Source organism: Wyeomyia smithii, chromosome 3 (genome assembly GCF_029784165.1).
Source record: "Wyeomyia smithii strain HCP4-BCI-WySm-NY-G18 chromosome 3, ASM2978416v1, whole genome shotgun sequence".
Lineage (NCBI taxonomy): Eukaryota > Metazoa > Arthropoda > Insecta > Diptera > Culicidae > Wyeomyia > Wyeomyia smithii.
In genome coordinates this window covers 226,116,648-226,132,561 of record NC_073696.1, presented here as the reverse complement: position 1 = coordinate 226,132,561, position 15,914 = coordinate 226,116,648, and positions in this window count along the sequence as shown.

Below are 15,914 nucleotides of genomic sequence, written 5' to 3'. Positions count from 1 at the left end.
AAATACACGAACTCGTTGACCGCCTCAAGCTCATCGCCGTCTACAGAGACTTGAGTTGGGAGGCTGATGTTGTTCTCCTTGGAGCCTCTCGCTCGCATGTATTTGGTTTTCGACGCATTTATCCGCATTCCGATCCAGCTTCGGCTTTCAGTCGGGCGTAAGTTTCCTCCGCCGCACAGAGGAGTACCTAGAACAAAAAGCTGGCCAAAATAAGAAAAAAGTTTTTTGTCGCTTTTTGGTGCCGCTATATTTTTTCCTGCAGCTTAAATAAATGCTCCACAAAATGCCATCACTCGATGAACGTTAAACGGTATCAGCATATGCTGGAAGCGCTGTAAACATTGACAAATTTTCAAACATTTTTTTGGGAATCGAACCATTTATAGTAACAAGTTGTGGCAGGCATAAAAAATGACAATTGATCGATATTTTGCAGCAAATGAGTTCTTCATGTTCAATGCTAATAAACCGGTTGAAAGAAATTCCGAAATTTCAAAATTATAGTTACTCTTAAGAAGTTTTAGAAATTAGTGATTTTTACGTATTTTCGAGCATTTTCAATATTAAAAAAGTTATCAAATCTCGCGGAATCCGATCATATAATCATCGGAGGAATGGAAGTTCATAACATCACGAACACATCCTCGCAAATATCTCATCCGGTAACGTCCGGATTGGCATTTGCGACCCGTTTGAAAAATGTTGTTTTTGACGAATTTTGACGCTAAGTGTTCACGCATACACGGGAAATTAAAAAAAAAAACCTGATGGGTACCCTGATGGGTGCCTGCCTCACGCCTAAAACAGTGTTTCAGCTCAACAAAGATGAAATGAGATTAGTTTAGTGAATGAATTTCAACTAATTTAAGTTAACTCAAAAATAACTTGATGCACAGAATCAATAATCCAGGTAAATACCACTCCGTACAAAAGGCTTTTTCCAACCTACGTAGGTTCCACGAGGCATCATATAATTTGTGAGCATCAAATTGATAGGTCTAAATGAAGATATTTTACTACATCATTTTTCTGAAAAATTCTTAAATTTGTTTCGCTGCCCGTTTTGCGAAAACAAATCATTCGAGCGTATTATCATCTGCTCACTAACATTAATGAAGACACATAGGCTATGAAAATGTAAACATTAAGTTGTGTGTGTGATATTTAGAGTTACTTTTTGATATGATACTCGAACCAGCCACTTCCACTTCTCACTTAAATATTTCCCAAAATATTGCTAAATAGCAGCGAAAATAATTTTGGCCAGGTTTTCACTCGAGTTACTCCTCTGTGCGCCGTCGCAAAGTTACGTGATATGATGTCAAAGTCATCCGCGAAGCCCAGAAGCTGAACAAACATTGTGAAAATCGTGCCCGTTGTGTCGATCTGTCGAATCGAGAAGATCTGGTCCGTGGTGGCACGGGATCCCATGAAGCCCGCCTAATACTGGCCCACCTTCTGGTTTAAGGTGATAGACGACGGAACAGGATCTGTGAGAGTATTTTGTAGGCGGCATTGATAAGCGAGATACCGCGGTAGTTGCTGCACTCCAGCTTGTCGCCCTTATTGTAGATGGGGCAGACGACTCCCTCCATCCATTCGTCTGGCAGTTTTTCCTCCTCCTAAATTCAGGAAATGACCCAGCGCTCTAGCCAACGCCTCTCTTCCATGCAACGTTGCCAGTATGCCAGATAAATCTGGATTTTGCCAGATTTCTGTTTGCGTGCCAGACAGCGTTGCCAGGTATCCAGATTTAGCTGGATTATCCTGATTTTTGGACATGTATCCAGGTAAACAGCTTTGATGTCAAATTATCCAGATTTTTAATGGATGACCCAGATTTTATCCAGATTTTATTTTCTCTGTTCCGCAAAAAGGTCATCACTTCAATTTTGGCGCGAAATTTTGCAATTATGTCACCTCAAATTTTGCGTACACCAAGACTTTTATCCGAAAAATTAACCTTTCACCCCACGAAATGACTGCCAGATTTTTTCCAGATTTTTATTTTGCCTTTTCCAGATTTTTTAAAAAATGACCTGGCAACGCTGGTGCCAGACAAACAGATAAACCTCAGAATCTGCCAGATATTTGTAAATGAGCCAGATTTCATCCGCGTCGTCTCGCAAAAAAGTTATTACTGCGAGATGGGCCGTGCTACCTACCTACACCCGGCGAGAGAAAAAAAAAGGTCATCACTTTCAATTCTGCCAGGAATTTTATCCAAAAAATGAGTGACAGATTTTTGTCAGACTTTTTATTTTCGTTTTACCAGATTTTATTCAAAACTTAGTGGTAACGCTGCTCCCATTTTTTGAGAGCTCGCTCGGCAGCCCGTCTTTGCCTGCGGCTTTGTTGTTCTTCAGCATCCCGATCTCAAAAAGAACTTCATGAACATTGGAGGTTGGTACTCGGCGCCGCTCCACTTCTGTTTACTGTATCGCCATCCACTTATCGAACACCTCGCTGGGATTCGTGAGAAGGTTCCAATCCACGTCGTTGCACATGTCAGCTTGCGGCACATGGCCTCTGCGAGACTGGTTTACCTTCTCATAAAACTTCCGCGTATCACTGGCACGGTGCAGCTGCTCCAGCTCCTCATGTTCACGATCCTTTCGCTGGCGCTTCTTTCATCTGCGAATCGTGGTCATGTCGTTTCGTGCCCATTTATAAATAGCCTTGTTCTCTTTCGTTGTTTCGTTGGCCAAGGATATCGCCCAGGTCCGGTTCTCCTTATTCACCGCTGCCTCGCACTCCCTGCCATATCAGTCGTTTCTGCTACTCGGTGCTTCCACTCCTAGTGTCGCCGTTGCGGTCTCCCAGATAGCTGTGCGAATGCCGCACCAACCGTTTTCGAGAGGCGATGCGCCAACCTTCTCCGTCGCGGGTAGTACCACTTCGAGCTGTTGCGCATATTTCTTCGCAGTTTGGGGGTCCCGGAGCTGCTTGATGTGAAGCCGCGGGGTTCGGCGATGTCGCGCTTGGTATACGGTCGACAGTTTTGAGCGCAAAGTGAGCTCAAAGATGATGACCACATATTTCGAACGAATGAACAAAAAGCTCAAAAACTTGCTCAGCAGTTCGAGAGTGTTCATAATTTCAATTTTAACGTAATGAGCCCTATTGAAAATGAAGTTTTACAAAAGTATGATCACAAGTTAAGAATTTCTTTCTGAAGAGGTACTGAAAACAAACTTGAACGAAATATGAACTATTATCAAGAACTTCAGAAACATGAAAGCACCATGAGATGATGGGATCTTTTTATATTCTCACTTGTTTTCCGTCGGTCTAGTTCCGCCACTGTTGTTGTGCCAATCACCGACGCCCGGGAGGCGACTCCACCCAGGAGCCTAACTCACGACCCGTTGATTAACGGGCCGGCGCCAACGGCTTCACTCCCTCATGCGATGGAAGGCGTGATCCCAGAGATTTTTCGCCTCAGAAAATCTCCCGGTATCGGCTAGGATTGAATCTAACGTATGAGGAAAAAAATCCAAACAAACTTTCAATCCTAAATTAAAATCTTGCGCAACTTTTTTTTCTATACTTGTTCATTTATTCAGGTAATGTAACTCATTTACAAACCTCATAGGAAAAACTCAGCTCCACATCGCGTTGATTTCCTGATCCTCTGGGGTACTTGCTTTATAGCTTCCTGAATTTCAGATGTTTCAATTGTTTTGAGCTCCTTCTTGATTTTTCTATCAAACAATCGACGTTTTTTTGCTCTGTAACCTTTATGGCAGACCATTCGCTTCAAATTTGCTCAGAAAATTTCAGTAGACTGCAGCTGTGGCACATTTTGAGGATTATAACCTTTCGGAATAAACCCGATTTTGCCTTGCCGCAAATCCGCTAAAGTTGTGTTAGCATAGTGTGACAATGCAAGGTCTGGCCAAAACACGACTTTTTCATTTTTATGGTACTTATATTTGAAGTTTTAAACCCATTTCATGCAGAGACCTGTTCACCGTTTTTGAATCAATCGGATATTTATTACCCAGCTCACGATATAATTACGCCGACCGATCAGGCATATCCGTCCTCAATTTCGCTCGAACTTTGCTCTCTTGCAAAGTGCATGTTCGTCCGGAACCAGATTTTTTTTTTGAAGGTATTTCCATTCTCGAAGAGTTTGTCAATAATGTATATGAATGTTTTTTTTCTATATCCAACATCTTTAGAATAGTGGAACACTTCACTGTTAGATTTTTCTTTATTTCGCTGAGGGAGCATGCATAAATGATGTAGCTTTTTTAGGTTTTTTTGACCCCCTCCTCCCCCATCGTAGCATTTCGTCACAAAGTCAAACCCCCCTTTAGATAATGACGTAGCTTTATAACACCCCCCCCCCTCATGACAATTTTACTATAAAATAAAACATTGTATCATAGATGATCAAGAAAAGGCAAGAAAGTAATTAAAACAACCCTGAACAACAAAACAAACAATCAATAAAAAGAATAATTAAAAAAATCCAAAATTTTTTCTTAGTTTATATTTGCTACGTAGCTTGGCTTGAACCCCACCCTCCCCCTTGTCACATTTCGTCACAAAACTGCAAACCCCCCCTCCCCCTGGGATGCTACGTCATTTATGGATGTTCCCTCACAAAAATTGCAAATCAATTTACGACGATCTTCTTCCGACCACGCCTTTTCCCCAACTAAGCGCTACTTGACAGAATCGACTGGTAGTGTTACTAGTTATATAAAAGTGGATTTTCATTTTGTGGAAAAGGATTTTTCGATTTGTGCAGCACTTCGAAATCGTAGACCAATGTTAAAGTTGTTCGGATTTTTTTCCTCACACGTTAGACCAGTCTGGTTGGTTGTGAGTTTTTTTTTTTTTAATAGGGGGGGAATGTTTGTAATGATTTATTTATGTACTGATATCTATTCAGAATTAATATTGTGTGTTCTGCCACAAATGGTGACATTTCAACACTATTATATATATATATTTGTACGTTTTTTATATTATTGAATGTTATTAGCTTTCGCAGTTAAGTTAATGTAATTGTAGGAATATTATCAAACCTACTTGTCAAGGAAAAAAAAAAGAAATAAAACAAAACTTAAAATAAACTTAAAACTATCTTACTGACTATAAAGTGAGCTAATCGTTGCAATTGAGGATTGCAACGATTTTTGTCGGAATTTGTTGATAATTTGGCTTGACATATTTTCTAATGTTTCTACATTAGTGAGCCTATGTAGCTCGTTTGTGCTAAACCAGGGAGGACGCTTCAAAATCATTTTCAAAAGTTTATTCTGAATCCTTTAAAGTGTCTTTTTCCTGGTTGTACAACAACTTGTCCAGATGGGAACTGCATATAACATTGCTGGCCTAAAAATTTGTTTGTAAATTAACAGTTTATTCTTGAGGCAAAGTCTAGAATTCCTGTTGATAAGAGGATATAAACATTTGATGTACTTATTGCACTTTGACTGGATATTTTCAATGTGCTCCTTGAAAGTAAGATACTTATCATAAATTAGCCCTAAGTATTCAACTTGATCAGACCAATTTAAGACCACACCGTTCATCTTAATAACGTGGTTATGGGTGGGTTTGGGAAATGAAACTCTTGGCTTATGAGGAAAAATAATTAACTGTGTTTTAGAAGCATTAGGGGAAATCTTCCATTTCTGCAAGTATGAAGAAAATATATCTAAACTTTTTTGTAGCCGACTGCATATAACACGAAGGCTTTTTCCTTTTGCGGAAATGCTTGTATCATCACAAAACAGAGATTTCTCACAACCTGGTGGTAAATCAGGAAGATCAGAAGTAAAAATGTTATACAAGATTGGGCCCAAGATACTCCCCTGAGGCACACCAGCTCTAACAGGGAATCTATTAGATTTACCATTTAGATAGTTAACCTGAAGAGTGCGGTCAGTTAAATAACTTTGTATCATTTTTGTGAGGTAAAGCGGGAAACTGAAATTTGACATTTTAGCTATTGAACCTTTATGCCAAACACTGTCGAATGCCTTTTCTATATCTAGTAGAGCTGCTCCAGTCGAATAGCCTTCAGATTTATTAGTTCGAATCATATTTGTTACTCTAAGGAACTGATGAGTAGTGGAATGCCCATGACGAAAACCAAACTGCTCATTTGCAAAAATTGAGTTCTCATTAATATGTGTTATCATTCTATTGAGAATTATTTTTTCAAAAAGTTTGCTAATAGAGGAAAGTAAACTAATTGGTCGATAACTTGATGCCTCAGCTGGATTATTTTCGGGTTTTAAAATTGGAGTGACTTTGGCATTTTTCCATTTCGTAGGAAATTGTGCTAGTGCAAAGCATCTGTTAAAAATTTTTACCAAGAAATTTAAAGAGTTTTCGGGAAGTCTTTTAATATGGATATAGAAAATCCCATCATCTCCTGGCGCTTTCATGTTTTTGAATTTTTTGAGAATAGTTCGCACCTCATATAAGTTTGTTACCAATACCTCTTCAAAAAGAAATTCTTGGGTGGTAATCTGATCATACTTCTGGTTTACTTCATTTTCAATAGAACTTACTACGTTCAAATTGGAGATATGAACACTCTCAAACTGTTGAGCAAGTTTTTGAGATTTTTGTTCATTCGTTAGAAAAATGCAACCACCATCTTTAAGGACTGGAATTGGCTTCGAAGGTTTCTTAAGAACCTTCGAAAGCTTCCAGAAAGGTTTTGAATAAGGTTTTAGTTGTTCAACTTCTCTCATGAAATTCTCATTTCGCAAGAGAGTGAATCTATGTTTAATTTCCTTTTGTAATTCTTGAAAAATAATTTTCAAAGCAGGATCACGAGATCTTTGGTATTGACGTCTCCGTATGTTCTTCAAACGTATAAGAAGTTGAAGTTCACTGTCAATAATTGGTGCATTAAATTTCACTCGAGCCTTAGGAACTGATAAATTCCGGGCATTGAGTCTGCTAAAATTTTCTAATGCTCTGTCAATGTCAGCACTATTTTGTAAAATAATATCATCATTCAAATTTTCTTCGATCGTAGAACGATATCTATCCCAATTAGTCTTGTGATAATTAAACACAGATCTAATGGGATTTAAAATAGTTTCATGGGAAATAGAAAATGTTATGGGAAGATGATCAGAATCAATGTCAGCATGAGTTAATAAATCACTGCATGAATGACTTTGATTTGTTAGTACCAAATCAATTGTAGACGGATTCCTAATAGAAGAATAACATGTAGGACCATTTGGAAATAAAATTGAATAAAATCCAGCCGAGCAATCATTAAACAATATTTTTCCATTGGAATTGCTTTGAGCATTATTCCAAGATCGATGTTTCGCATTAAAATCACCGATGATTAAAAATTTAGATTTATTTCTTGTAAGTTTTTGCAAATCTCCCTTGAAATAATTTTTTCGCTCACCAGTGCATTGAAAAGGCAAATACACTGCGGCTAGAAATAAAATGCCAATACTTGTTTCAATTTCAATTCCCAAACTCTCGATAACTTTGGTTTCAAGATGGGGTAAAACACGATGTTTTATTCGACGGTGGATAACTATTGCAACTCCACCACCGGCAACATCAATTCTATCAAACCTATGAACCATGTAATTTGGGTTCTTTTTTAGTTTAATATTTGGCTTTAAAAGCGTTTCAGTCACAACTGCAATATGCACATCGTGGACTGTTCAAAATTGAAAAATTCATCTTCTTTCGCTTTTAAAGAGCGAGCATTCCAATTTAGAAAATTTACAGCATTATTTAAAATCATTGCTGAATTTCAATTTCATAACAATATTAGTTGTAAATTTTATACCTTCTTGAACAGCCTTGTACATCGAGTTACAGTTCAACAAAACGGACATTGGCTGCAGCATGGATTGTTGTAGGTATTCAATCTTTTCGGGAGTTGGATTACCTAAATCAATACTGGCTGACTTTTCAGCTTCAAACACGAATGGTTTGTTACTGTTTGAATTAGAAATATTACCTGAAAGGACACTGGCATATGAACAGCCTGGTGTTGCCTGAACAGGATTATTTTTCTGAAATTTGTTATCTGAATTTAAATTATTACCTACAGACACACCTGCTAATGAAAGTGCTGGTGATGCCTGAACAGTATTGAAAGTCTTTTGTATACCCACATTGACAACAGGTTGCTTAGAATTCCTACGTTGTCTGGAAGCAATAATTTTTGACCTTACAGGACAATTAAAGAAATTAGATTTGTGATTTCCCCCACAATTTACACATTTGAAACTATTAGTGGTCTCTTTCACGGGGCAGATATCTTTCGTGTGACCAGTGTCACCACAAATCATACATTTTGCTGCCATATGGCAGTTTCGAGTTCCATGACCATAGGCTTGACAATTCCGACATTGAGTAAGATTATGGATTTCTCCATGTCTCTTGAAATTTTCCCACTTTATTCGCACGTTAAATAAAACACGTGCTTTTTCCAAACATTTCAAATTATTCACTTTGGTACGATCAAAATGTACTAAGTAATTTTCCTGGTGTATTCCAGTTTGATTAATTTTGGCATTTGCTTTTCGTTTCATCAAAATTACTTGGTTGGGAGCAAAACCAAGTGATTCTGACAAACATTCTTTAATTTCCTCAATAGTTTGGTCATTTGAAAGACCTTTCAAAACAGCCTTAAACGGTCTCTCGATTTTGGCATTAAAAGAATAAAATTTATACATCTTTTCAGTCAAATACTGTAAAAGATGTTTATGGCCATCAAGAGATTCGGCCAAAATACGAATTTCGCCTTGGCGGCCAATTTGAAAATTAACTTTCACATCCGACAGAAACGATGAAAGCTCTGAACGAAATGCTTTAAAATTTGCTACAAATACCACAATATGTGGAACTTTAACCTTCTTCATAACGGCTTTATGCTCAGTATGAGAAGTTTGGATTTCTTGATCCCCAACGGAAGAAAGAATATCATACCTGTTAGTCGAAATTTCAGTGTCACTTGGAGGAGATGCCTCACGTTTCCTTGAAGCCGCATCAAAGCGACCTTTTTTATTCTTTCCAGGCATAACTGGAAAACTTCACTACACTTTCACTTCACTATAGAATTTAAGTAGAAATATCTCAAACCAAATTTACTCACTAAACACTCGTTAACGTTAAAAACAAATTTATTACTTTGCGTTTCAACAGGTAGTCTCTCAAGAAGATTGCCTGTTGAAAGCGAAAAACAAAATTTCAATATCTCTCGGTAGTCTAAGACTTAGCCTCGAGCTGTTGGTAAAATGCGACCTTACTGTAGGACAGTTCGAGACGATCTGGTTGGTTGTGAGTGGATCACGCCACCCCACAACCATCGACACCTATGTCGGCGGTGGGATTCAAACCCAGGCGTTGAGCGTGTTGGCGGAGATGTTACCAACTACGCTAGGCCCCCGCCTCGATGGGATTTTTATTATCCTCCTCAAAAGACTTCCCGAAAGCTCTTTAAATTTATTGGTGAGAATTTTCAACAGATGCTTTGAATAAGCATAGTTTCCCTTAAAAATGGAAAAATGCGAAAGTTACTCCAATTTTAAAACCTGAAAAAAAATCCAGCTGAAGCATTAAGTTATCGTCCAATTAGTTTAGGTACTCTTTTCTATGAGAAAACTTTTTGAAAGAATATTTTTTAATAGAATGATGACACATATCAATGAAAATTCAATTTTTGGAATTTAGCAGTTTAGATTCCGCCATGGGCATTCGACTACTCATCAGTTACGTAGAGTAACTAATATGATTCTGAAGGTTATTCCACTGGAGCTGCTCTTCTAGACATAGAAAAGGCCTTAGACAGTGATTGGCAGCTAAAATGTCCAATTTTCGTTTTCCTCTTTGCATCATAAAAGTGATTCAAAGTTACTTGACTGACCGCACTCTTCAGGTTAACTATTTAAACGGTAAATCTGATAGATTGCCCTCTAGAGCTGGTATACCTCAAAGAAGTATCTTGGGCTTAGTCTTATATAATATTTTTATTTCTGATCTTCCTGATTTACCACCAGGATGTGAGAAATCTCTGTTTTGTGACGATACAAGCATTTTCGTAAAAGGAAAAAGCCTTCGTGTCATATGAAGTAGGCTGCAAAAAAATCTAGATAGGGAAACTGTTCCATTATTCATCTCAGCCCATATATTCATCTCATACAACATGAAAACACAATTGAAAACAGGAAAAAACGCATATTTTCTTCTTAAACCAATCTGCTAATCCATGGAATGGATTCTTCTTAGTTTACTTTAGATTCCTCATAAAGTATAATCCTCAAAAACTCACTTAAAAGCACTAAATTTGGTATTATAGTCGAGCATCTGCACTCGAAAGCTCATGAAATTCAATCACCTGCCTCAGAAAACAAAATCCACGCGTTGTTCTATACGGCTACAACGGGACTCATTCTGCAGCCAACCAAAGTTTCTTTCATCACTAGCGGACCACTTTTTATTTTAATCACTAAACAAAATCACTCACTACACTAAGAATACTTTTATCTTTGAAATGTTTACCTCAAATTTCCTAAAACAAGCTTGAATTAGTAGAAATATATGAGATGAATTTCTACAATTCCTAAATCTCAACTGTATGTATTTTCATCTGTTTTCACTGCGTTGAAGAAAGTCAAAAGTTACCAAATCAGTTTTTGTTTATACGAAAAATCATACTGAAAATGTTGAATTATTCCGACATATTTGACATAAATTTACAGCACTGTAGTGGTTTTAGGTTAGGCGTCATCCATTAATTATGTAAGGACTTTTTTCGAAATTTTCGACCCCCCCTCCCCTCATAATAAGGCTTAGTAAGATTTTGCATTACCCCTCTCCCCCTCACGAAACTTTCGTAAGATTGTCTTTTTAGGGAAAAAAATATTTTCGAAGGTAAAACATTTTTTTTACACAAAGCATATTCGTAGAGGATAAAACAAAACAAGTTAATACAGTTAATACTATGTTAAAGTAAACAAAATTCAAAATTAGGTAGAAATGAAGTAAAGCACGCAATCACCCAGCAATGGCGAATTCACTGCTTTCCCAAGGTTCAACTGTTAAGATCGCAGGGATAAATAATTCAACTAATGTTATTTTTTTTAGTTTTGTAAATTTTTTTTCAGTTTTTTTTAAATTTTTCAATCTGACGTAAGATTCTCTTGAATCCCCCTCTCCCCCTTTGTAAGCATTCGTAAGAAATTTGGATACCCCCCCTCTCCCCCTTACGTAATTTGTGGATAACCCCTTATTAATTTTGCACGTAAACAACTACAGCGGATATCTAGGTAACCTACTACGACGGGCTGCGGCTACGTTCATTCATGATAATGTGATTCATTCATGATTAACAGTGTGTTGAATATGGGGGCATCGTGAGATGAATAATTGAGCAGTGATTCAAGTTTTGAGATGAATATGGAAGCGTTGTGAAAAATGGTTTGTTTTACAAAATTCAGGCTAAATCCAGCTAAGTTTACTAAATATACAATACTGGGCGATTCTATAAGAGCACGTTGGCGTATATTGTTAATTTGTTCAATGATTTCGTGATAATTTGGTGTTTAATCCGTGCATTCTTCGTGAATATCGGTTTAATGAGATGAATAATGGAGCAGTCTTCCTATATTTTCCTCATATTTACAGAAATGGAAGTTTTCTTCTAATGCATCAAAACATAATTAATTATTTTTCCTCATAAACCAAGAGTTTCTTTTCTCAAACCCATTAATCATGTTGTTAAGATAAACGGTAAAATCTTAAATTGGTCTGATCAAGTTAAATACTTAGGGCTAATTTATGATTAAAATCTAACTTTCAAGGAGCACATTGAGTATATACAAATAAACTGCAATAAATATATAAAAATGTTTGTATCCTCTTATCAACAAAAATTCTAGACTTTGACTCAAGAATAAACTGTTAATTTACAAACAAATACTTGAACCAGCAATGTTATATGCAGTCCACATCTGGACAAGTTGTTGTACAACCAGAAAGAAGATCTTCAAAGGATTCAGAATAAACTTCTGAAAATGATATTGAAGCGTTCTCGCTGGTTTAGCACGAATGAACACAGGCTTACTAATGTGGAAACATTAGAAAATATGTCACATAATAGTCGGTAAGATAGAAGTAAGGTTAGGTTGAGGTTTAATTTTAAATTCATTTATTATTTATTTTGACTAGTAAATTTACAATTTTTTCACAATTATTTTCACTGAACCGCGGAAGCAATTACTATCTTTTAATGAAATAACAATTTAGAAAGTATATGTAATAGTGTTGATATGTCACCGTTTGTGGCAGAACACACAATGTAAATTCTGAATAAATATTAGGCTGATACAAATTTCGAATTCTTCTTCAAAATTAGCAAAGGGGGTGGCAAAAAAAAAACTGAGACGAAAAAAAGAATTATCTTTGATAAAAGTTTGTGTGCAAGTTACGACGTTTATAACTTGCATTCAAATAAATGTTGAAAAATAACACTTTACTATCATTATTATTTATTTCGCTTCCCTTTTGACGATACTCTCGCTGTCACTGGACTTGTTTGTTGCTAAATTAAGCATCTATGCTGTCGAAAAACCAATAAAATGATCAAAACGAGTTGCGCCTTTTTTTCTCTTCCTTCCATTATTCAAGATTTTGGTGGTGGGGGAGGGGGGGGGGGTGGTGACATAAAATTAAAATAAAATTTGTAACGGCCTAAGTAAATAATTAATTCATTCATTAATTCTTACGCGAGCTGTTGACAGAATCTCCACAATTTTACACTACACTTTTATTTCACTTCAATTTTTAATTCTATCACTAAGAGTGCATACGCTTTGACAAACAAGTTCTTGAGCCGCATTTTCATCGGTGCTGTCTGAGATTGTCATTTTCGGTTGTCAGTTGCGGTTGTCAGTTAAAGCGTAAAATTCTAATTTTTCTTTGAGATCACACTAACATTTACCATAACTGCCGGGAGCTTCTTAGCCGCTAGGTTACAGAGTTCGTTCTGACAGGCAGGTGGTTCGAATCTTAGTAGAATCAGGCCATTCGATAGCATAGGAATTCAGGCATGGGTTTATTCTCAGGCTCCTCCACACGAAAACTTCACTCAAGACTGAAAAACTCGTATCTAAACCTTCCGATAAAGGCCGAAAAAGAAGATAAGAGCATAGTAAGTCTGGATGAATACAAACACTATAATACGTAGCAGGTAGCTTCTCAATAAGTGATTTGGTGATGCACAAATGATAAAAGAATTTATTCAGGTTTCCACAAAGTCTGCACTCGACCAGATTCCAAAATTACGGTCCAATTATCTTTCCAGATCACTGAACTCGTTTTTTCACTCTACGCAATCCAGCCAGACAAAAGTGCGCACGTTGCCGGTAGGATGGCAGGAAATTTACGAAGCTGATTTTCAAGAATACTAGTTACTGCCTTGTTCAACTGCTTTCCCAAAGCTCGATTGAATTTCAGTGCATCTTCTTAATCAGTTCACGGCTGCAAAGAAAGAAACTTTCTCTATTACACTCTTGCCATCGCCCTCACCGGAAGAAGGATAAAACCGCACCCAATCGACAGAAGCTTCCAAATCAGCGCGCGCTCGTCGGATAGGTTTTTCTTCCATCCGACTCCCGGTTGAAGCAACTAAAAGTTTTCCACGGGTAACCGCAAAACAAGGCTTTTTAGTTACTTTTCCTCGGGCGGCTCGCTTTGCGCCCGTGGGAACCTGGACGGTGCTGCAGAGTTTCAAAGGAGAAAAAAAAACCCTGAGAAAGGGAGCCAAATGAGCCGATCCGAACGTAATTAGGAGTCACGCAGCAGTGTGCCACTGCTGCTGCTGCAATCCGGAAACTCGTAATTTGGGATCTGCGGAAAATCTTGCTCGTGCATAGACTGGTTTTGCATAGAATCGGATAAGCCAGACAGGCAGACAGGCAGGTAGGTCGGTAGAACGCAAGGCGAAAGCGGAAGCAAAGACGAAGGGAGTTGAAGCGTTGGTTCTGCACCATGAAATCTCGTTACAAGTTGCATGCAAAAATTGACTCGTTCATCGAGAAGGAAAATCCTTGCAAATGAGAGAGATACTATGGCTAACAGTTTAGAGATCGAAGGCGAATGTTGGATTCCGAGAGGCACATGTTTCTTAATATCTTAAAAATTGTTTTTAGTGATGCTTTTGTTACAGTCAGTATTTTATTGAGTAAGGTAAATTTGCAAAAGTTGGATACGTAGAGCAAATTAATTCATACTGGAAAGTTCAGTCTGTGCTAGCATCTATTTCGAAATTAGAGAAGTTCACTGAAGCATACAAATAGACTGTAACGGAGAAAGCCACAAAAACTACGTTTCACCGGTGCGATCGAAGTAAAAAGTAAAAAGTTTCTTCGACACAAGGATACAACTGGGGGGAACAGGGGGTAAGATAATCTTGCGGTGGATTTAGACATAAGTCCGAAAAATGTTTTTCAATTATTTTTTTTTTAACATTATCCCTAAAGGGAAAGGGTTTTGGTTAGGCTCTAGCTTAATTGGCTCCGTCCCCAAAAGTTACTGTCTGGATTTCTCCCTGGGAGTTTTTGTTTCATAATTGTTTCGAAAGGATTTCCTTGAATTTACTGATTTACAATTGACTTGTTTGTACATGAAATAAAGAGTTGAGGTTGGGCTTGAGAGTGTTTGTCTTGATTGTTTTCAAGAACAAAAAAAGGTTTAATCTATTTTCTCTGGGTTGCTTGTACTTATTAGTAAAGAGCTCTATACTGACAAAAAGGTTTCGAATTGATTGTGCTCGAATTGTGAAGAAATTTTCAAAAGCTTTTTTTCGTGGATTCGTAATACCCTTTCTTCCTCCGGGGCCGACCTCTGCCGTTGTTCGTAGCGTCACCGAAGTACACAGTTTCGGTTTAAAGTTTCTTCGTTGTGCAATAGTTTTGCTTCAAGTATTGCCAGATCCGAAAATCTGAGCTGATTGACGTCAAACAACGCGCGTTTCGGTTTGATTGTTTGAATGCTAAGGGGTTTTACTTTTTTCTGAGTTGCTCAACTCGTACAAACCAAGTTTGGTTTCATTAGTGAACGCAATTTGGGAGCTGGCAGCTATACCGTGTGTTTTTATTCACAGCTTGAAACAAATTGTTTTCATTTGTATTTAAATGGAGATGAAATGTTAGCTCATTCCAAGTTCATTCGGACAACTTACATGTTCAATTAACCTTTAGCCCTGCTGAGTCTCGATATTTTCGGTTTGTCAATTCGTATCCCTATAATGTTACCGTAAGACGTAATTCTACGTCAAGAATATTATTAGCACAAAACGCAAAATTTTAACCTAACCATAATAATCGATTAAAACCGTTTACATTTACAGTTTGCGAAAAAGCAATTCAGTTGTTTTATCATTATGTTATACTAGTTGAACGTTCCCGGCGATGCCCGGGATCAAAGGTGTCAAAGATAGTTTTTTTTTATATTTCATTGCTGCATTAGCTCAACTCAGTTCAAAAATATAATTTACATCTTATACTTCCATCATCACTTTAAGTACTTCAATATTCTGAGAACGCACAGAACGGAAATACCCGTATTGGATTGTATTTTGTGATTTTGGGCTGATTTACAGAAACTGGAAGTCACCATTTTGGATTTAAAAATGACGTATGGAGTTCAACTTTCGAAAGTATTGAAATTGTTGGCCAAATATCATTTGAGAAGTCATAAATTTGCATGTTTCACGTAGTTTTGTGAATAATATCTCAAATTTAGTAATCAGCTTGTCATTTTTCTTCAAATCTCTTTTCTGAACGTTAACAAACATTATAATGAAAAAAAAACACGTGTCATCGCTATAAAACGACGTATGGAGTTCCACTTTCGGAAGTATTGGAATTGTTGGCCAAATATCACTTTAGGTT